Raw genomic sequence first — 22995 nt, 5'->3', positions numbered from 1 at the left:
AACAATGAAGTGGCTGTACTTGTCTTGTTCTTCTTTGGTATGGTAGACTGTAAAAATGGCCTTGTTTCTCCCCATCCCCCTCCCTGTATTCATGGTCCTTTTTCATGTTTCTTTGAAGTACCCTCTCGGATTCTGGGCCAAATGCATTTCTAAAGATCTAGTGTATTCCCATTTGCTCTTGTGCTTCTACTGTCACCATAGAAACATGCGTACATGGGTTAGCCTGCTGGAGGAAGAGATATGCATGGAGCAGAACCAGGTGGTTCTAGTGACCATCGCCAAATCCAGTCTATATTGGCTGATATTAGTCTCCATGTGCATAAATGATCCTAACCAAGATCAACAGAGCTATCGAACTGGAACCTACCTAACTCCAGATTTATAAGTAATAAATGTTTACTGTTATGCCACTGAAGGTTTATAGCTGTTTGTTACACAGCATTATTGTGACAACAAATGTTTCAACTTTGGATATAGTATCAGACACAACTTCCTTAAGCACCTTCTTAGATTCTCAGCTTCATTGTTTTCCTGGATCTTTGGCTACTTGGTTTGTTTAACTGTTACCCTACATAGTTACAGCTGATGACAGGCTTACATGATTCCCTTGCTTGAGTCCAATCAGCATATGCTCAGAATCTCTGGCCCATCCCGATACATCTGGACTCTAGCAAGCACTGTGCCACAGGCTTTCCAGAGTGACTGCCAAAAGGGCTAGGTGGTGCAGTCTGGAAGAGCAGTAACGTTAACTACCTGTCTGGCAAACTTGGATCAGTGGACTAGAAGAAGCTGTCAGATGAATCCCTCCCACTCTTTCTAATAGATTGTTTAGAGGTAGTTTTTCATCCAGCCTGTCTGGAGATATACCATGTTGCTAAGCAAGTGCCAAGTGATTGCCAAGTGATTAGCAGTATCTCTTCATGACTTTTTATGAAATAGCATCAGGCTCTGTGTAGTAATTTATCAATTTGCATTTTCTTCTATCCTTGCTAGCCTCACCTCCCTTTTACCTCACTCTTACTGACCTGAATTACACTTTCTAATAAATAGGAAGATTTAATCTTTGCCTCAGACTCTTTTCTAGGAAAGTTGGGTGTTTTAGTCTGGGTCTGGTCAGGAAAGCAGACTCACTACAAGTATTACACAAATAAGGAGGTTTAATAAAGGAAGTAGAGTGCACACAAACATGGCAGTTCCTGGAGGAGTAAATATCTGGAAGCCTGTAGCAGAGGATGATTGGAGGAACAGTCATTAGTTCACCTTGAGATGCTCAAAGTACCCATGACTTAGTTGAGACATGTATGTCTTGAGCATATCATGCTTCTCATTCTCTTACAGTTTCTAGGAGCCCTTTGGCTCAACTGAACAGAATCTGTACAGAGTTCTTAAAAGAAGAGTTACACCTCGAGAGGTGGAGCAAGAGAGTGACACAAGCCACTGCACGCTCCTGTCGACAAAATGGGAAAAAACAAACAAGTGGATATTGGTGCAATCAATGGTCCCAGAACTCTGGGAACTCGTCAAAGGGTTACAGCATCTAAATGAATACTGAATCAGTAAAAAGACATCTAAATGGCAGGAAAGTGTGAGTTCTCCATCTGAGCTGCATTGTCTCCCTGGCTTAGCATTGATATCTTGGGATGGCTTCAGTGCCCAGTGTTCCTAGGCAGGGAGTCTGGAGTTGGAGTGGTGACACCTAGCACTCCCAGGTGGGCCTCTGGTTTTGAAGCGGCCACAGATGAAACTTCCAGACAGGAACCTGGTGTTGGAGCAGTGACAGCCCTTCCAGATAGTGGATGACTATAGATTTCATCAATTAAAAAAAAAAAAAAAAGACAAATCTTGGGGAAGTAGGAGAATCAGATTTCTAGAGAAATCAAATATCCTCATTTCAACAACAATAAAAACAAATCACAAGGCATACCAAGAAACATAAAAGGATGATTCATGCGAAATAACTCATGTCCCAAAAATAAAGGGACAAAAACCATTTCAGAGGAAGGACAGATAACAGACTTAGTAGACAAAGACTTTAAAATGACAGTATTAAATATGCTTAAAAAGCTATAGGAAAACATGGACAGAGAATTAGATAGAATTGGGAGAATTAAACAGGAATAAAATAGGAATTTCAATAAAGTGATAGAAATGTTTAAATAGAACCAACCAATACTGGAGCTGAAAAGTGCAATAGTAGAAATCAAGAATTCCTGAAGGAGTTCAGTAGCACACTTTAGCTGGCAGAAGAATCAGTGTGTTCGAAGATAGGGCAATTGAGAGTATCAAGTCTGAAGAACAAAAAAAAGAATGAAGACAAATGAACAGAGCCTAAGAGATTGTGAAATACCATCAATTGGACCAATATTATTATTATGGGAGTCACAGATGGAGAAGAGAAGAAGAATGGGTCAGGAAAAAAATATTTGAAGAAATAATAGCAGAAAACTTTCAAATTTGAGGAAAGTTATTAATCTTTATATCCAAGAAGTTCAATAAACTCCAAGTAGGTTGAACCCAAAGAGGCTCATACCACAAGACACAATTATAATCAAACCAAAAATGCAGACAATTTTGAGAGCAGCAAGAGATAAACAAATCTCTTTTTTAAAAGAGATTTAATTAAGCACTGATTTTTCCTCAGAAACCAGAGACTAGAAAGCAGTGGGATGACATAGTTAAAGTGCTGAAAGAAAATACCATCAACCAAGAATTCTGTATCTGGCAAAATTGTCCTTCAAACATCAGGACAAAATTAAGACATTCCCAAATAAACAAAAGCTAAGAGAGTTTGTTAAGCTAAGAGCAGTAACAAGACCTGCTCTTCAAGAAATTCTACATGAGGTTCTTTGGGTTGAAAAGAAAGGACACTAGACTCAAAGTCCCATGAAGGAAAAAAAAAAAAAAAAAGAGAGAGAGAGAGATCTCCAGTAAAGGTAATGTAATGGATAAATATAAAGTTCTGCTTTATAATATTTTAGTGTTGTAACTCCACTTGTTATGTCCTACATGATTTAAAAGACAAAAGCATAAAATATAAATATGTTGTTGAACACACAATGTATAAAAACGTAATTGGAAATGAATGATGAACAGTTTTTTATGTGGTTGAAGTTGATATCAATTTAAACTAGCTTGTTATAAATTTAGGATGCAGATATAATCCCCATGATAACCACAAAGACAATATCTGAAAAACATACACAAAAAGACATGAGAATAGAAATGGTTCATTAGAAAACAATCAACACAAAATTAGGCAGTGTGGGAGGGGATGAGAGATTTAAAAAAAAATGAGGACAAACAAAACAATGAAATAGTAGAAGTGTGTCCTTCCTTACCAGTAATTTTAATATAGATGGGTTAAAATTTCCAATCAAAAGAAATTGGCAGAATGAACAAGAATACACGATCCAACTATATGCTGTCTATAAAAGACTAACTTTAGACCTAAAGACATTAGTAGGTTGAAGGTAAAAAGGATGGAAAAATTCATCCATGCAAATAGTAGTCAAAAGAGAGTAGGGGTGGCTATATTAATATCAGACAAAACAGACTTTCAGTCAAAATCTGTTACTAGAGAAAAGGGACATTATATAATGGTAAAATGGTCAATTTACCAACAACACACAATTAAACACGCACCTAACAACAAAGTCCCAAAATTTATAAAGCAAACACTGACAGAATTGAAGGAAGAAATAATTCTACAATACTAGAGATTTCAACACAGTAGCTTTAATCATGGATAGAACATCTGGACAGAAGATAAATGATGAAATAGAGGGATTGGACAACACTATAAACTATCTAGACCTAACACATGTATAGAACATTCACTCTACAACAGAATACTCATTCTTCTCCATGCACACACATCTTTTTCCAGGATAGACCACATATTAGGTTATAAAACAAATCTCAATAAATTTTAAGGATTGGAATGTTACAAACTATCTGCTCCAGGAACAGTGGAATGAAATTTGAAGTAATTGCACAAGGAAAATTGGGAATTTCACAAAATCATGGAGATTAAATACACTATTAAACAACCAATGGATCAAACAAGAAATCGTAAAGGCAATAAGAAAATACTTAGAAACGATTTCACTGCCATGGAGTTGGATCCGACTCATAGCGACCCCTCCTTGGGTTTCTGAGGCGATATCTCTATGGAAGTAGATTGCCCAATCTTTCTTCCAAGGAGTGGCTGGTGGGTTTGAACTGCCAGCCTTCTGGTTAGCAGTCAAATGCCTGAGACACTACACTACCAGAGCTCCTTGAAAATGAAAGCACAACACACTAAAACTTATGGGTTGCAGAGTAAGAGCAATGATCAGAGGGAAATTTATAGTAATAAGCATCTACATCAAGGAGAAAGATTGCAAATCAGTAACCAAAGGATAACTTGAGGAACTAGAAAAAGAAGACCAAACTAAACCTAAAGCTGCCAGAAGAAAGGAAATAATAAAGTTTAGAGCAGAGATTAGTGAAAGAGAGAACAGAAAAACAATGGAATCAACAAACTCAGAAATTCATTCTTTGAAAAGTTCAATAAAATTGACAAAACTTTTGCTAGATTGACAAAGAAAATGCAAATAAAATCAGAAATGAAAACAGGACATTACTACTGATCCTACAGAAATAAGAAAAATTATAAGAGATTACTATGGGCAACTGTATGCCAACATATCAGATAACTCAGATGAAATGGATAAATTCCTAGAAAGTCATGGACTATCTAAATTGACTCAAGAAGAGATAGAAAATCTCAACAGGTCTATAACAAGTGATGAGATTGAATTAGAAATAAAAAATCCAACACAGAAAAATCTAGTACCAAATGGCTTCACTGGTGAATTGTACCAAACATTTAAAGAAAAATGAACACCAATCCTGCCCAAACTCTTCCAAAAAATAGAGGAAAGAACACTTGGACACTAATAACCTAATGTTTACAATCCTATTATGGAGGGTAGTGGTTTGGTTGAGGGAGACTGGGTTGTGCAAGTTGTTTGCAATCAGCCACTAACTGAAAGACTGGCAGTACAAACCCATTGCACATCTATATGGAAGAAAGACCTGGCTATCTGCTTCTGTAAAGACTACGGCCAAGAAAACCCAATGGAGCCGTTCTACTTTGTGTAATGCATGAAGGTGCCATGAGCTGGAGGTGAACTCACCAGACGCTAACAACAATGGTTTCTTTACACAAATATGTATCTTTGGCAATGCTGCAAATAGAATCTTAATTACTAAATCATATGTCCTAATTTTTGATGATTACTTTTTCTTTTCTAATTAATCAGATGTTTTGGAATTTTATAACTGTTCTGAATCTGAAAAATAAATTGTTTTGTTGCCTTCGGGACATGTTAAGTCTATTTATAATGGATTATAAAACAAAAACAAAAACAACTCTAGTTTTCTTCCATTCCCAGAGAAGGTTACCTAATCTTCTTTTTATCACTTATTACAGAGGATTATTTTTATGGTGATGAATATTTCCTTCCCTTTTTTAATTATTAAAGTTATTATTTGCTATTGTAATCTTCCCCCCCCCTCCAGTTTCTCAAGAGTATATTTCATAAACATTTTAGGAAACTCAATTAGAGTAACCTTTAATACTTTTAGCACATAATAACTTCAGATTTAAAGTACTTTGTCTTGAAAGAAAGAAAAGAAGACATGAAGGGAGGAAGAAAAGAAAGACAGAGTGAGAGGAGGGGAGGAAATAATAGTGACTGAACAAAGTGGCCTAATGTTTTATAAGAATCTTAAGGGGAAAAATAACCTTTTTTTTTTTTTTTCAAGACACATTTCCCTGAAAACAGTTTTTTTTGTTTTTTTTTTTAAATTTAAAAGATAGAAGTCTTTGTTACTTTTTGGAAAACACTTTCATAAGGTTAAAAACATTTTCAGAGCACCTCAATTTATTTTAACAATGGGAGTTAAGAAGTTATTCCAAAAGTAAATTGATTTTACTTTTCAGATGAAATCACTGTACAGAAAGATTTAAAACTGAATCCTGGTATCTTCAGAAGTCTGGTCTATCCTGCTGGTTGGAGAAGGAAACCATATGACAAATTTCTTGGTGACACTACATGGAGAGGCCGCGTAAAGGACTGCAGTACCCCAATTAATAGCATAAGGCCCAGACAAATGAGAGACAGAGCTCAGTTTAGCCACCAGCTGAATGCAGCCACAAGCGCAACCCCAGCTCACATTGCTTGAAGTATTTATTGAAAATAGTTAAACTGTATAGCAAATAACTTCTATTTGAAGCAACCAAGTAGTTGACAGAATTTTTTCATTGTCTAATCAATCATTCTGTTGTTATATGAAAGTAGCCATACTTGACAGACTTTGCAATATACAGTAAAACTGAAGGTTTGCCCATCATTGTTTTTTTCAAGGTTGCTGACATTAGGTCTTTAAATTTAATGTGCCCATTGAAATTATTTAATAACATACTGCTCATTGAAGTGGGCTTGCCAATTGTTGCAAATCACATTTTATATCCATTTATTAGTAATAATAAGAAATATTAATATTTCAAATTTTAGTTATGTAAAAACCACATCATAGCATATATATCATTCTATCTGTAAGATTTTAATGATGGACTGGTAGATAACCAGTTAAATGACAACCAATCATAGCCATTAAGGAGCAGGAGAATTTGAATAGCACTGCTCTTTTTCCTACCTGCAAACATCTGTTGTTGTTGCTGCTGTTGTTAGTTGCCATCAAGTCAATTTCAACTCACATCCACACCATGTATAGAGAGTAGAACTGCTCCATAGAGTTGTCAAGGGTGTGACATCTTGGAAGAAGATCGCTAGGCCAGTCTTCTGAGATTGGCATGGTTTTCAGTCACCAGACGTCTGGCTAGTAGTCAATTGCTTAACTATTTGTGCCACCCAGGAACTCCTCTACCTACATTAAGATCTCTTTTTCCAGATTTTGATCCATGGCTTATCAGTCTCTAAAATGAGCTTTAAACACCAGTATATTTTTATGTACAAATAGACAGTTTCTCCTGCACATATTAAAAAATCTTTGTGGTTCCAAAGCAAGCATCTAGACTACTTGATACTTAAGTATTTTTCCTCCCTGTTCTCCATCATGGGATCAGTTATTATTCACTCATCTTTTATTTTATTTTTTAATTAAGTACATATTTTTATTTTTACCATAAATGGAAGAAGTAAATTTCCTCTTACATTAATTTTTCTTTGAATTGATAATCTCGACTACCGGGCATGTTATGATAATGTGTAACCTACTGTTATAATGAGAATTCCAGAATATTTAAATGTACTCATGAGGATCAAGAGGTTACTGCATGGTTTAAAATCCTTTCATCATACTTACTCATTCTGTATGCTGAGCAAATAATCTGACTATGAAGAAGAATATGGATCAGGGTTGGAGGAAAACTCAGTAACAACCAGCAACATGCAGATGATGTATATCTTGCTTGCTGAAAGTGAAGAGGACTTGAAGCATTTACTGATGAATGTCAAAGACTGCAGCCTCAGTACAGATTACACCTCGACATGAAAACAAAAATGCTCACAACTGGACCAATAAGTAACATCATGATAAATGGATATTGATGTTGTTAAGGGTTTCATTTTACTTGGATTCACAATAAAATCCCATGGAAGTAGTAAAGAAGTTGAACAATATATTGCATTGGGCAAATGTGCTGCAAAAGATCTCTTCAAGGTCGTGTAAAGCAAAGATTTTACTTTGAAGACTAAGTTGTACCTGACCTAATTCATGGTATTTTCAGTCACCTTATAGGCATGTGAAAGCTAGAGGGACTGAAGAAGACTGAAGAAGAATTGATTCTTTTCAATTGTGACGTTAGGGAAGAATATCACACATACCCTGGACAGCCAGAAGGATGAATAAATCTTCCTTGGAAGAAGTACAACCAGAATGCTCCTTAGAAGTGAGGATGGTCAGATTTCATCTCATGTACTTTGGACATGCTATCAGCAGGGACCAGTCCCTGGTGAAGGACATCATATTTGATAAAGTAGAGGGTTAGTGAAAAATAGGAAGACTATCAATGAGATGGATTGACACAGTGGCTGCAATATTGGGCTCAAACATAGTAACAATTGTGAGGATTGCACAGGACCAGGCGATGTTTTGTTCTGTTGTCTCTATGAATAGGAACCAACTCAATGGCACCTAACAACAAGTCCTGTCTAACTAGGAATACTGTGATTTCACATTCTAAAATAGTGTTGGAATGGATGCATTGTGCTAATATTTGGGAACCTGGTATCCTGCCATTATCACACAAGTTAAACTTGAGAATTCCTCCTCCTCATTTCTGATGAAAAGTTACTAAATTCAGTGAAATTTAGATCACTTAGATATGCAAATAGAAATAATGTTTAATTTTTCTATAATACTTATTCACTGACCCAAGTGTATAGATCATATTACATATGCCAGAGTTATAAGAAGCAGAAGAAAGATGGGGCAATCTACTTCCGTAAAGATTTACCTTCTCAGAAACCCAATGGGGGTCGCTATGAGTTGGAATCAGCTCATGGCAGTGAGTTGTTTTTTTTTTTTTTTAAAACTGAATTGGGAAGAGTTTCCTCCTCTTCTATTTTCTGGAGGTGATTGTGTGGATTTACATTCTTTCTTTCTGAAATATTTGTTAGAATCGCCCAGTGAAACCATCTGGGCCTTGAATTTTCATTTTTTAAAAGTTTCTAACTAAAATTGAATTTCTTTAATAGACACAAGAAAATTTAGGTTAACTATTTTTCCTTGAGTGAGTGGTGGCAGTTTACGTGACCCTGTGACTTGCATTGGTTCATACAGGAATTAGGAATTCCACATCTTTCCTTAGCCAGCTTCTCTATATAGTAGGTGCAGAGGAATGATCTATGTCTCAGTCTTTATGGTCAACGATAGGTCAGAGCAGATTGGCCAATGGCTGAAACCAAGCTGTCTAACCAGGACAGGGAAAGCATTACCAGTAGGTCACTAGTAACGAGAAACTTTTCATCTCTGCTCTTTATTAAGGTGGTGAAGCCATATCTGACTCTGCAACCAACTCTGCCATCATTTCAACAGAGCCAAGAGAGAGACTATAGACAAGTCTATTCTTTTGCAGGTACCTTCCCCAATACACTTATAATAATGTTGTTGTTGTTGTTATTTGCCATTGAGTCGGCCCCGACTCATAACGACCCCTCCTTGGGTTTCCGAGGCAGTATCACTACGGAAGTAGGACTGCCCAACCTTCCTTCCGAGGAGTGGCTGGTGGGTTTGAACCGCCAGCCTTCTGGTTAGCAGTCAAGTGCCTTAGGCACTATGCTACCAGAGCTCCTACTTATAATAATAGGAAAAAAAATAACGTGAAATATGATTTTGCTGAGTTGTAGTAACCCCTCATTTCTGTTCCCACCCTAATCTGTTGCTGGAACTTAAGTACTGTACATTGACTGTGGGATGATACATAATAATGTAAGGGTTTCTCCTAAAATTTATATAGTATAATATAAAATAAGAGGAGGGGATATAGGTGTATGGAGGAAGAAGGGCTGCAATAAAAATAGAGGAGAGTGAGACAGTGAGTTAGTATGAGAGTGAAAGTGTGCATGAGACCAAAAGCTTGTCATGCTTTAAGCCTGAGAACAGTATGATTTGTTTCTTTCTTTTTTTAAATTTTTTTCTTGTGAGTTGGGTGAAAGTTTACAGAGCAAATTCACTTTTTTTCCTATTATTTTTTTATTTTTATTTTATTTTATTATTTTTTTATTTTATTTTGATTTGGGTGAAGATTTACAGAGCAAATTCACTTTCCATACAGCAGTTCACATACACTTTGTCTCATGTCATTGGCAAATTCACTCTCCATGCAGCAGCTCACATGCACTTTGTCTCATGATACTGACTGCAATTTCCAACAATGCAACAGCTCCCCCTACTTCCTCCCCATAGTTACCTCTTCTCTGTGTCCTTCCCTCCCACACGCTCCTGCCCTACAAGGTGTCTCCCTGTGCATACATAGCCCTTCTATTATCCCATGATTGATCTCTCCAAGGAATGTATCTACCTAATTTAAACATTCAGCTCATATGCCTGTCTTTTGTTTGGCTGGAAGCCACAGGAGTAGATTCAGTTCCAGACCTGAAGGGCAGCTAAGGGCCATAGTCTCAGTGGTTCTTTCAGGCTCTATCCAACCAGTAAACCTGGTCCCTTTTTTTTTTTTTTTTTAAATGATTTTGAGTTTTGTTCCACGCTGTTCTCTCACTCTACCTGGGATCTCCTACTGAGATCCCCCTCCGAGTGGTTGACAGTGGTAGCCGGGCACCATCTAGTTCTTGTGGTCTCATAGTCATATAGGCTGAGGATCTCATGGTACACCAGTCACTTGGACTAATTGTTTCCATGCATCTTTGGTTTTCTTCATTCTTCTTTGCTCTGGATGAGGAGAGACCCATCATTACATCTAGATGGCCACTTGCAAGCTTTTAAAGTCCCAGTTGCTACTTGCCAAAGTAGGATGTGAAACAATGTTTTGTGTAGTATGTTACGCCAATTGAGCTTGATGTCCCATGAGACTATGGTCCAGAGCCCACATTTCCAACTATTCACTCCCTCTGGGTTGCTGGCTGTGGCCAGGAAGTCATGACAACCTTGTCCCTTGTCAGCTCCACTATATACCTGGGAATTCTTGTAGAAATACAAATATACTTGTAGAAACATTATCTGCCGACTCTATACATGGTCATGGGCACACTCCCCCCTGCATAGCCATACCTAATAGCTCAGCCTGCTGAGAACAGTATAATTTCTTAACGGATATTGCCTTCATTATCACCTTGCTCTAATTGAACCTTTCCTCCTATGCCAAATTCAATCCTTAAACTGCAAATATAACCTTATTGGTTCTCTGTTTAAAACTCTTTATCTGACTTCAACCTTCTGCTGTAACCTCATTGACTGCCGCCCTTCACCTTACCCTCAGATACTATTTTCTGTTTCTATCTCTTTTGAGTTTCTCAAGCTCATTTGACTATGTCGTTCCTTTGCACCTTTGCATAATTCTATTCCTTTTTCCTGGCATGCCTTATTCTTGTCTTTACTGGTCAATCATCCTATAGTACTTCTTCTGTGAAGTCTTCCCTGACTTAATTAGTCTTAGTGAGTGCTCAGCTTCTGCAAAATGTTGTACACAGTTCCTTAATTATAACAAAGTGTTATATGGTAATTATTTGTTTGCATTTGTTTCCTCACTGTTCTGTGAACACCTTTTGGGCAAGGGACTGTCATTTGGTCATCTGTATATAACCTTGTGCCTGGTACACTGTAGGTTCTTAAAGAGCATTTGTTGTTGTGGTTATGTGCTGTCGAGTCAGACCCGACTCATAGCGACCCCTCCTTGGGTTTCTGAGGCAGTATCACTACGGAAGTAGATTGCCCCAACTTCCTTCCAAGGAGTGGCTGCGCTGGTTGATCTAAATCTCACAGCTCGTATAAATCACCATATAGTCTTTCACTTTGTAGGGTCTATGCTTAAACATGCTGCTGACTATGCCTGTTATGATATGTAATTTGTCTACTCTGAAAAAAAAAAAAAAGATTTTTGTATGGATTACCCCTCAACATAAAGAAAACAAAAATCCTTGCAAGTGGCCCAATAATCAACATCTCAATAAGTGGAGAAAGAATTGAAGTTGTCAAGGATTCCATTTTACCTGGATCCATAACCAATGCCAATGAAACAACAGTTAATAAATCAGATGGCATGTTGCACTGGGCATATATGCTGCAAATGTCAAAGAGCAAAGATGCTACTTTGAAGACTAAAGTGTGCCTGACCCAAGGCATGGTATTTTCAATTGCCTCATATGCATGTGAAAACTGGACAATGAATAGGAAGACCATTGAAGAATTGATGCCTTTGAATTGTGTTGGCAAAGAATACTGAAAATACCATGGGCTGTGAGAAGAACAAACAAATCTGTCTTGGAGGAAATACAGCTGGTATCCTCCTTAGAAGTGAGAATGATCAGACTTCGTCTCTCGAACTTTGGTCATGTTATCAGGCAGGACTGGTCCCTGGAGAAGGATATCATGCTTGGTAGAGAGTCAGTGAAAAAGGGAAAGACCCTTCATGAGATGCTTTGACAGTGGCTATGATGATGGGCTCAAACTTAGCAAGGATTGTGAGGATGGTGTGAGACCCAGCAGTGTTTTGTTCTGTTGTACATAGGGTCTCTGTGAGTCGAAGCTGACTCGACAGCATCTAACAACAACAAAGTGAAGCCAATCATGCTCTCTTTTTCCATTTGGATAAGGACATCCCAAAGCAAAAATGTAATAAACAGAAGCCTTTTCCATGAATCTCGTACCTTTAGTTCAAAGAAAAAAGAAAGCATTCATAATTTTTTCAAAAGCCAGTTTGCAATGTGCAATTTCTAAAAATATTGCCCAGAGGAACGGCAATTCTAGAGAATACTAAATCTAAGTGTGGCTAGATTCCATCTTCAGTCTGGAAACAGTCACAGCTGTGGCCAGCCCAGTCAGACAATGGAATGCAGCTGAGGATTTGATACAGAGGAAAGGAAAATGAACTGGGTTTCCTGCCCTGCCACAGTTGGCACATGATCCCTGGTTCCTTGTCTCCCCCTACCTACTGCCCCCAACCCTCTTACTGTCTTGCAGAAAATAGATTTGTAAGCAGGGCAAGATCTGGTTTTTGGACTCTGTTTGTACCCTTGGGAATATCATGGCTAAAAGGGCTCTGAATATATTGAGGATGGCAATATTATATTGAATATCTCTAACTCTCTAAGTATGAACAAGTACTAAATTAAACCACAGAAAAAAATACTTTCCTTTAAATTTTGTATAAATGGCATTTTGTAATTTATCTAAGACAAAAGAAACACAAGACCTCCAACTTCATTAAGCTTTACTTTCCCCAAAATATTATAAGATCATGTACCTCCTGAAAATGACACACTAGTCTTAACCAACAACATTTAGTGGAGAAGATCATTTCAGTCTTATCTTTTGCCTCTGCCTTTGTAGTCTACCCTCCTCTACCCTCTTCTTTGTTAAACATCAAGAAGGACATTTAACAAAGATAAATATCTTCTCTGTAATGGTCATAGGACTTTTAGAAACTACTACATGGAAGTAGCAAGTCTATCCTATTAAAGAGCTTATAGGAAAACTAATCTATGGTTGATGAAGTCAGGATAATGGTTACCCATGGGAGAAAGGGTTGTGTAATAATGGAAAAAGGCGATGAAGAATGATTGTGAGTGTTGCTCATGCTCTTATTTATTGATCTAGGTGTTGGTTACTTGGATGTGTTCAATATTTGAAAAGTAAATGAGCTATACTCTTAGGATTTTTTATACTTTTCTATATGTATGTTAAAGAGCTCTGGTGGTATAGTGGTTAAAGTATTTGGCTCCTACCCAGAAGTTCACTAGTTCAAACCCACCAGCTGCTGTGTGGGAGAAAGATGAGGCAGTCTGCTTCTGTAAATATTTACAGCCTTGGAAACCCAGTGGGGGTCATTATGAGTTGGAAGTGACTTGATGGCAGTGAGTTTGTTTATATATATATATATATATATATATATATATATATATATATAAACTCATTGCTGTCAAGTTGGATCCAACTCATAGTGACCCCTCCTTGGTTTTCTGAGGCAGTATCACTAAGGAAGTAGATTGCCCAACCTTCCTTCCAAGGAGTGGCTGGTGGGTTTGAACTGCCAGCCTCTTCTAGTTAGCAGTCAAGTGCTTCAGGCACCAGAGTTCCCATGCTCCTGTGTATATCAGTCATCCCTGGGGTTATAGACAACTGTACTTGCCCTTTAATGTTATGTAAATTTGTTCTCAGTTTAAAACAATTGAACAAGTCCTACTTTCTTTACTGCCATCACATTTACCTGCTGTATGTACAGCACTAAAATAAGGCTAAATGAGAATGGTATCATCTGTACTAACTTACCTACAAAATTGACTTAAGGTACAGTTAGGAACTGATGACATAGTATTGGGGATTGCCTATAATGATAAAAAGGTAAAAGGGCTGTGCTGGCTCAAAACACCATTTTATATTTTCAACTAGCACAAATAATATAGTCTAGTAAGTCCATGTCTATACTATAAAATCTATTTTTTTGTTAGGGATATTGAATAGATTTTCAACACAAAGTGACCCCATGTGACAGAGTAGAACTGCCCCATAGGATTTTCTAGGCTGAAGTCTTTATGGAAGCAGATCACTAGGTCTTCCTCTTGTGCAGTTGCTTTGTGGATTCAAACCTCTGCTCCACCAGGACTCCTTATAAAATCTTTTAGTATACCTGATACAAGTATACAGGCTATGCCTTTTAGTAAGAGGTCATTTGTTTACTTCAGGAATGAGGAGGCCCAGAATCCCAGATGAAAAGGCTGGTTTCTCAGGCCTGGTAGTAATTAGTAAGGTTGGGAAGGTAGTCTTTCTGGCTCTTGTCATCACACTGCCCGGCCCTTTCTCAATCATCTTTATATTGTTACAAAACAACCCTAATGGAGAGACAGGGAAGATGTTATCAATCCTCTGTCTAAAAAAAGGAGATTAGGGCACATACTGATTTAATACTTTGAGATAATAGTCAGTGGTGAGGTTAGGATATGGACCCAGGCCTGTTGGTTCTGTGATGTAGAATTTGCACTTCATTCACGTATGTCAATATAAGGCATTGAAGTCAATAATCACTGTGTCTAGTTCTTTCTTTTTTGACATCAAATCAAAAAAATACTAAGTTTATTAAGAAAAAGCTTTATTTTGACTCTGTTGACCTTTATCAAAGGCTTCTTAGTAAACTCTTCTCTGACTAATCCCACTTAAACTTCTACCTAGAAAACAATACCCACACTCTCTGCTAATCTCTTGCAGGTAGGAAAGAGATTTCCTTAATTAGCAGACAAAACTGGCAAGTCTACGAGAGGTATTTTTGGTGGAAGAGAATAGTGGAGTTTTCTGGGGTATCTACATTTCAATTTTTTTGTGTTTAAGTAAGAACACAGTACTGTCTTCCGAATGGGGAGGAATCTGTGGAAGCTGCCCCAGGTGCAGGCAATGAGAAGGTGCATTTTCTGTAAAGAAGTTAAAAACAATATTAAGGCCAACCAAAAGTTGTTTGTCTGCCTTATACTATCATCATATGCTTAAAAATCCTTAGAAATCCTTTCTAGAGACATTCACCAGACTAGAGAATAGGGGCAAGGAGTGCCACTGTCCCTTCCTCCACATCCACCCCTTTGCCACATTTTGACATTAAAACATTAGCTCTTATAGTTTTAAAACACTTCATAAGCCCTGCCCCTGAGCAGAGGGGCAAAAGGGTGAGGTCATTTTTTCTCGGAGATGTTGAAAGTAGGCTTCCTGCTGGTTGTTTCATGCGACCACAGTCTGGCTTCTTTTCAGAGAACTAGAGCCCATAGCTTTTGAGTAGATGATTCAGAATATTCAGCCTTCAGGCAAAGAGTCAGGCTCAGAGGCCTTGGTGGACGCTGTACTCTTGTTTTACTTTTGGAGGCCACAGTCTTCATGAGGTGGTGCCCACTTGCTTTGGATTAACTAAATAACTTCATCTTTTCACCCCACAAATACATCTTGTTTTTCTTCACCAACCCCAAAACACACTGTCTCTTATCTCCTATCTCCCACCATTTCATGTAGAAATGGGTTAAAACTTCAAAATAAAGGAGTAAAGCTGGTGGCCTATAACTGTAGCTAATGAGTGACTGAGAATTGCTGTTGGAGGAAGGGAGGAAAGGGAACCAAGAACCAAATGCATCTTCTCCAAACCAGGCTCTGGGTACCTGTACTGAGGTGCCTACTACCACCAACTATGTCCTCGTGCCAAATTTATTATGCCTTAATAACTGACTCCAAATGAAGTCCTAAAAGTTTGAAAAATAAGAGATGGACTGAGTTGAACTCAGTAAATGAGAACGCATATAAGGCAAGAAGGTAATAGTATTATCAGACAAAGCAGAATTTTAAAAGAGCATTAAATACAAAAAGAGGGGATACTTTATATTGACAGATAATATAATCTACCAAGAAAATATAACAAGAATGAATGTTTATGTCTCAAACAATATAACTGCATAGTTCTATGTACATACAAGTCATTGGAAAACAAAGAGAAATGTATAGAAACACAACATTTATAGTATTTACATTTAACAGATTCTGTGCAGAAACTGATCTATCAGGCTTGTTGTTGTTGTTGTTATGTGCCATCGAGTTGGCCCCAATTCATAGTGACCCCTCCTTGGTTTCCAAGGCAGCATCACTACTACCATCTTCCCTCTGGGGAGTGGCTGGTGGGTTTGAACCGCCAGCCTTCTGGTTAGCAGTCAAGTTCCTTAGGCACTATGCTACCAGAGCTCCTGATCTATCAGGCAGACAGAAAAAAAATAAGATTGTTGAATATGTAAATGGAAAAAGCAACAATAGATCAATACGTAGAACAGAGAATAGATATACTCAATCTTGGAACATTTATATAATCTGATCATCATACATTTTCCAAAGAAGAAATTTCACAGTTCACATTCTCTGACCAAAATGTAGTAAAACTAGAAATTAACAGCAAAGCATAGCCCAAAAATATTTCTTTTCTTGGAAATTTCAATAAACAAATAAAAAACATTTTGCTTTCATATTTTCAACTCAGATGCATTCAATATTCCTTCTAGGATTCTTATTTCTGTTTTCCTTTCAGTTCCTATGTAACCTACTAACATGAGAAGGCAAAATAATGTACTCATTGAAAAACCAAGGAACTGTGGTGGCACAGTGGTTAAAGCATTGGGCTGCTAACCAAACTGTTGGCAGTTGGAACCCACCAGCTACTCCACTGGAAAAAAGATGAAGCCCTCTGCTTCCATAACGATTTACAGCCTTGGAAACCCTATGAGGCAGTTCTATTCTGTTCTACAGGGTTGCTATAAGTAGGAATAGATTCAATGGCAGTGGGTTGGGTTGGGTTTGGGTACTGCAAAGCCAACAAATAGAAAACTTACACAGAGAGTCCAGACAGGAAACAGATCTTAACTTCCGTCTCATGTCACCAGTTGCATTTATTGATCGGGCACTTTGTGTGTAGAAGGAGAAGTGACTCATCCTCTCCATTGGTTCCTTCCAGCACCTCCTCAGGTGTGATTGGTCTCCGTTCTCATCTTTAGGAGCTTCCCATGTGGTTTCCTCTCTTCCAGACACCTGAAAGCCCCTCTCCTTTTCATCCTCCTATATAGATTCCTGGGAGCTCTGGTAGCGTAGTGCCTAAGGCACTTGACTGCTAACCAGAAGGCTGGCAGTTCAAACCTACCAGCCACTCCTCGGAAGGAAGGTTGGGCAATCTACTTCTGTAGTGATACCGCCTCGGAAACCCAAGGAGAAGTCGCTATGAGTTGGGTCCAACTCGACGGCACATAACAACAACAGCATATAGATTCCTCAGTCTCTTAAACCCTTCTGCTTCAATCTCAGAAATCTTGTATACTATCCTCAGTCTCTGACCTGGGTTCTCTGTTATGTATGTACGTACGTATGTATGTATTTCCCAGTGAGCTGAAAGTGGGTGGAGATGGGGATTTATTAAGTTGGTTCATCTTCTTTCATTTCCTCACGGATTTAATCATCAGGATTGAACACCTTCAAAACAATCTTCAAAATGATAAATCTTTTTACACTGTCAAAAACAACTCACACTAAGAGGAGTATAACTCATACATAACAATCTGCTAATACTTCATTTTTTCTCTTTTAATTACTTTTCTGAAAGTCCACTTCTATAATTCCAGCATGGTGAATGCCTAGCCCTGGGAACGTAGTGGAGGGATTTATGTATATATCATACCACTGGAAACTGATAAAATAAAAGGAAAAACAAACAGACAACAATCTGTTTTGCTATACTCACTTATGGGTAAAGGAAAACAGATAAAGTCAGTCTTTGAATATAGCATATTTGATTCTAATGATTTGTGTTGACTTCTGATCATGTTAAAACTTTAGGTTGGATCATATTGCTCCTCTGTGACTTAAACTAAATTTAGTTTAAAAAATGCTTTATTTTAAAGGGAAGAGAATATTTAATCAGCTCTTTATTCCTAGCTTTCTTTCCTAATAGGTTTCATACACCCTTGATCCCATCCCAGAATGAGAAAGCTGATTAGAGAGATATTTCCTTTTCCTGTCGGGAGCTCTGATAGCATAGTGCCTAAGGCACTTGACTGCTAACCAGAAGGCTGGTAGTTCAAACCCACCAGCCACTCCTCAGAAGGAAGATGGGGCAATCTACTTTCGTAGTGATACTGCCTGGGAAACCCAAGGAGGGGTTGCTATGAGTTGGGTCTGACTCGATGGCACATAACAACATTGATCTAGATTTATCTACACCAAGTCAGAATGTTTAAGCAACATACAAAAGAGTAGAAAATGTGTTCTGTGTTATTTAAAATGCTGAAATGGAAGTATAAAGTAATACACGGTCAGTAGGAGCGTATTTTTGTATTTGTGACATTATTTTCTGACATTAAAAGCTCAGACTAAAATTAAACAAAATAGAGCTATGTCCAGCCCTCGACCTTGTAGAAATGGCAGGCTATAATCGGTTGGGCAATCTACTTCCGTAGTGATACTGCCTCGGCAATCCAAGGAGGGGTTGCTATGAGTCAGCACATAACAACAACAACAACAACAACAACAATCACGTCAGATTTATTTTCCAAGATGACAGAACAATGTATGAAAATTGGTTCAAAAGAAGACTCCAGAAACAGTACATCAACAGTCCCCAAGATTATAGATGATTACTTTTAATTCCTCATTTGAGGCTGTGGAAATAAAAATGGAAGTGAGTCAGAGAGTTATCATGGACCTTGAGAATCACTGAAATATTGATAATGAGCAGAAAATAACTTCCTCTGGACTTTCCTGGCTGCTCAGTATCATACTTATCAGCATTTGAGGTCTGGTGCATTTTTAAGGGCTGCTTTTTGAAGAAATAAAGAGGATGTATTTGAGCCTCTTGAGACCAAGGAATGCCAGAAGCTTAGTATTTAAAGGAAAACTTAAAAGAAATTTTGAACTGGAATGGTGATGCTGTGCAAGGTTGATAGTTTAAACCCCCAGCCGCTCTGCAGAAGAAAGATGGATGGGGCTATCCACTTCCCTAGAGATTTACCACCTTGGAGACCCAAAGGAGGTCACAATGAGTCTGGATCGACTCGATGGCTGTGAGTTTTAGTGAGTTTACTACAACTAGAGGAGCCCTGGTGGTGCAGTGATTATGCATGTGGCTATTAACCAAAAGATCAGTGGTTTGAACCCACCACCTGCTCTATGGAATAAAGATGTGGCAGTCTGCTTCCATAAATATTACAGCCTTAGAAATCCCATAGGGCAGTTCTATTGTGCCCTACAGGATCCCTGTGTGTCGGGATGGACTTGATGGCAACAGGGTTTTTTTTTTTAAACCACAACAAATCTAAGGCACTTGACTGCTAACCAGAAGGCTGGCGGTTCAAACACACCAGCCACTCCTCGGAAAGAAGATGGGGCAATCTACTTCTGTAGTGATACTGCCTCGGAAAACCAAGGAGGGGTCACTATGAGTCGGGTCCAACTTGATGGTACATAACAACAACAACAACAATCAGAGAAAATATGTCCCAGAGGAGCAGCATATCAATTCCTGAGACCTGTGACAGTCCCCCCCACCCCGCAATCGTTAACAAGATTTACCTGTGACTACAAAATCACCATACTTAATCTGTATTAGACAACAGACTGCCAGAATAATGAAAACATGAGTCTTAGTAGGAATAAAACTGGAAAGCTCCTTAGCATTAAGGATGGCAAAGCTTTCTCTTGCTTACTTTTGACACATCATCAGGAAAGACCAATCCCTAGGAAAGGATGCCATGTTTGGTAAAGTAGAGGATCAATGAAAACTAGGCAAATCCTCAATGAGATGGATCAGCAAAATAGCCACAACAATGGGCTCAAATACATCAAAGGTAAAGATGGGACAGGACCAGGCAATGTTTTTCTGTGGTACGTAAGGTTGTAGTGAGTTGAGTTGGACTTGATGGCAACTAACAACAACCAAGTGACACATCAGTGACCCTGAAGATTAGTCCCATTCACTGTTGTTGTTGTTAGATGCCATCAGGTTGTCTCTGACTCACAGTGACCCTGTGCACAACAGAATGAAACACTGCCCAGTCCTGTGCCATCCTCACAGTCCTTGCTATACTTGAGTCCATTGTTGCAACCATTATGTCAGTCCATCTTGTTGAGAGCTTTCCCTTTTTTTCGTTGACCCTCCACTTTACCAAGCATGATATCCTTCTCCAGGCACTGGTCCCTTCTGACAACATGACCAAAGTAGGTGAGATGAAGTCTGGCCATTCTCCCTTCTAAGGAGCATTCTGGCTCTACTTCTTCCAGTTTAGATTTGTTCATTCTGGCAGTCCATAGTATTCTCAGTATGCTTCACCAATATAATTCAAAGGCATCAACTCTTCTTTGGTGTTCCTTATTCAACCAACTTTCACATGTGTATAATAAGGTGGTTAAAAATACCATGGCTTGGATCAGGCACACCTTAGTCTTCAAACTGACGTCTTTGCTCCTTTTCACTTTTGGTTGATGCTCAACCATTTCAGGAGGTAGCATATGATCAAGAACCAATAGTATTGAACGAAGAATTCCAAGCTGCATTAAAGGCATTGCAAAATACAAGGCCCCAGGAATTGACAGAATACCCATTGAGATGTATGAACAAACAGATGCAGCACTGGAGGAACTTACTCATTTATGCCAGGAAATTTGGATGACAGCTACCTGGCCAACTGACTGGAAGAGGTCCATATCTGTACCCATTCCAAAGAAAGGTGAGCCAACATAATATAGAGATGGTTAAACACTATCATTATTATCAAACACCAGTAAATTTTGCTAAGATAATTCAAAAATGGTTGCAGGATTGACAGAGAACTTCCAGAAATGCTGGATTCAGAAGAGCACGTAGAATGAAGTATTTGCTCAGTGCATTACAGTGTTTGATTTCTTGATTGCTGCTTTAATGGGTGTTGATTGTGGATCCAAATAAAATGAAATCTTTGACAACTTCCATCTTTTCTCCGTTTATCATGACATTGCTTATTGGCCAAGTTGTAAGGATTTTTGTTTTCTTTATGTTGAGGTATAATCCATAGTAAAGACTGTAGTCTTTGATCTTTATCAGTAAGTGCTTCATGTTCTCTTCACTTTCAACAAGCAGCTTTGTGTCCTCTGCATATCACAGGTTGTTAATGAGTCTTCCTCCAATCCTGCTTCTCAGATTATTTGCTCAGCATACAGATTGAATAGGTATGGTGAAAGGATACAATCTTTATGCATATCCTTCCTGATTTTAAAGCATGCAGTATACCTTTGTACTGTTCTAACGACAGACTCTTGGTCTATGTACTAGTTCCTCATGAGCACAATAAAGTATTTTAGAATTTCCATTCTTTACAATGTTATCCATAATTTGTTATGATTCACACACAGTTGAATGCCTTTGCCTAGTCAATAAAACAAAGGTAAACATCTTTTTGATATTATTTACTTTCAGCTAAAATCCATCTGACATCAGCAATGATGTCCTTCATTCTACATCCTCTTCTGAATCCAGCATTTCTGGAAGTTCCCTGTCAATATACTCCTGCAACCATTTTTGAATTATCTTTTGCAAAATTTACTGGCATGTGATAATGATAGTGTTTGACCATATTATGTTGGATCACCTTTCTTTGGAATGGGTACAAATATGGATCTCTTCCAGTCAGTTGGCCAGGTAGTTGTCATCCAAATTTCTTAAATGAGTAAGTACCTCCAGTGCTGCATCTGTTTGTTCGTACACCTCAATGGGTATTCTGTCAATTCCTGAGGACTTATTTTTGCAATGCCTTTAATGGAGCTTGGAATTCTTCCTTCAGTACTATTAGTTCTTGATCATATGCTACCTCTTGAAATGGTTGAACATCAACCAATTCATTTTGATACAGTAGCTCTGTGTATTCCTTCCATTTTCTTTTGATGCTTCCTGCATCATTCGATATTTTACCCATGTTGTTGTTGTTAGGTGCTGTCAAGTCATCTTCGACTCATATTGACCCTATGTACAGCAGAATGAAACATCATTGGTCCTGTGCCAGCTCCATGATCCTTGTTATACCTGGGCCCATCATTGCAGCCAGTGTGTCAATCCATCTTGTTGAGGGCTTTCCCCTTTTTTTGTTGACCCTCCACTTTACCAAGCATGATATCCTTCTCCAGGGAATGGTCCCTTCTTACAACATGACCAAAGTAGGTGAGATGAAGTCTGGCCATTCTCCCTTCCAAGGAACATTCTGGCTGTACTTCTTCCAGGACAGATTTGTTAGTTCTTTTAGTAGTCCATGGTACTTCTAACACCACAACTCAAAAGCATCAACTCTTCTTCAGCCTTCCTTATTCATTGTCTAGCTCTCACATGCATATGAGGTGATTGAAAATACCATGGCTTGTGTCACGTGTACCTTAGTCTTCAAGGAGATATTTTTGCCCTTCAGCACTTGAAAGAGGTCTTTTGTAGCCAATTTGGCCCAGTGCTATATCTCATCTGATATCTTGACTGTTGTTTCCATTGGTGTTGATTGTAGAACCAAGTAATATGAAGTCTTTGATAACTTCAATTTTTTCTAAATTTATTGTGATGCTGCTTATTGGTCCAGTTGTGAGGATTTTTGTTTTCTTTCTAGTGAGATGTAATCCATACTGCAGACTGTAGTCTTCAATCTTCATCAGTAAATGCTTCCAATCATCCCGACTTAAAGCAAAGTTGTGTTGTTAGCATATCGGTTGTTAATGAGCCTTCCTCCAATCCTGATGCCA

Source organism: Orycteropus afer, unplaced genomic scaffold, assembly GCF_000298275.1.
Source record: "Orycteropus afer afer isolate SDZICR_OR568_19922 unplaced genomic scaffold, OryAfe1.0 scaffold00026, whole genome shotgun sequence".
NCBI lineage: Eukaryota > Metazoa > Chordata > Mammalia > Tubulidentata > Orycteropodidae > Orycteropus > Orycteropus afer.
This window is presented reverse-complemented; position numbering follows the sequence as displayed.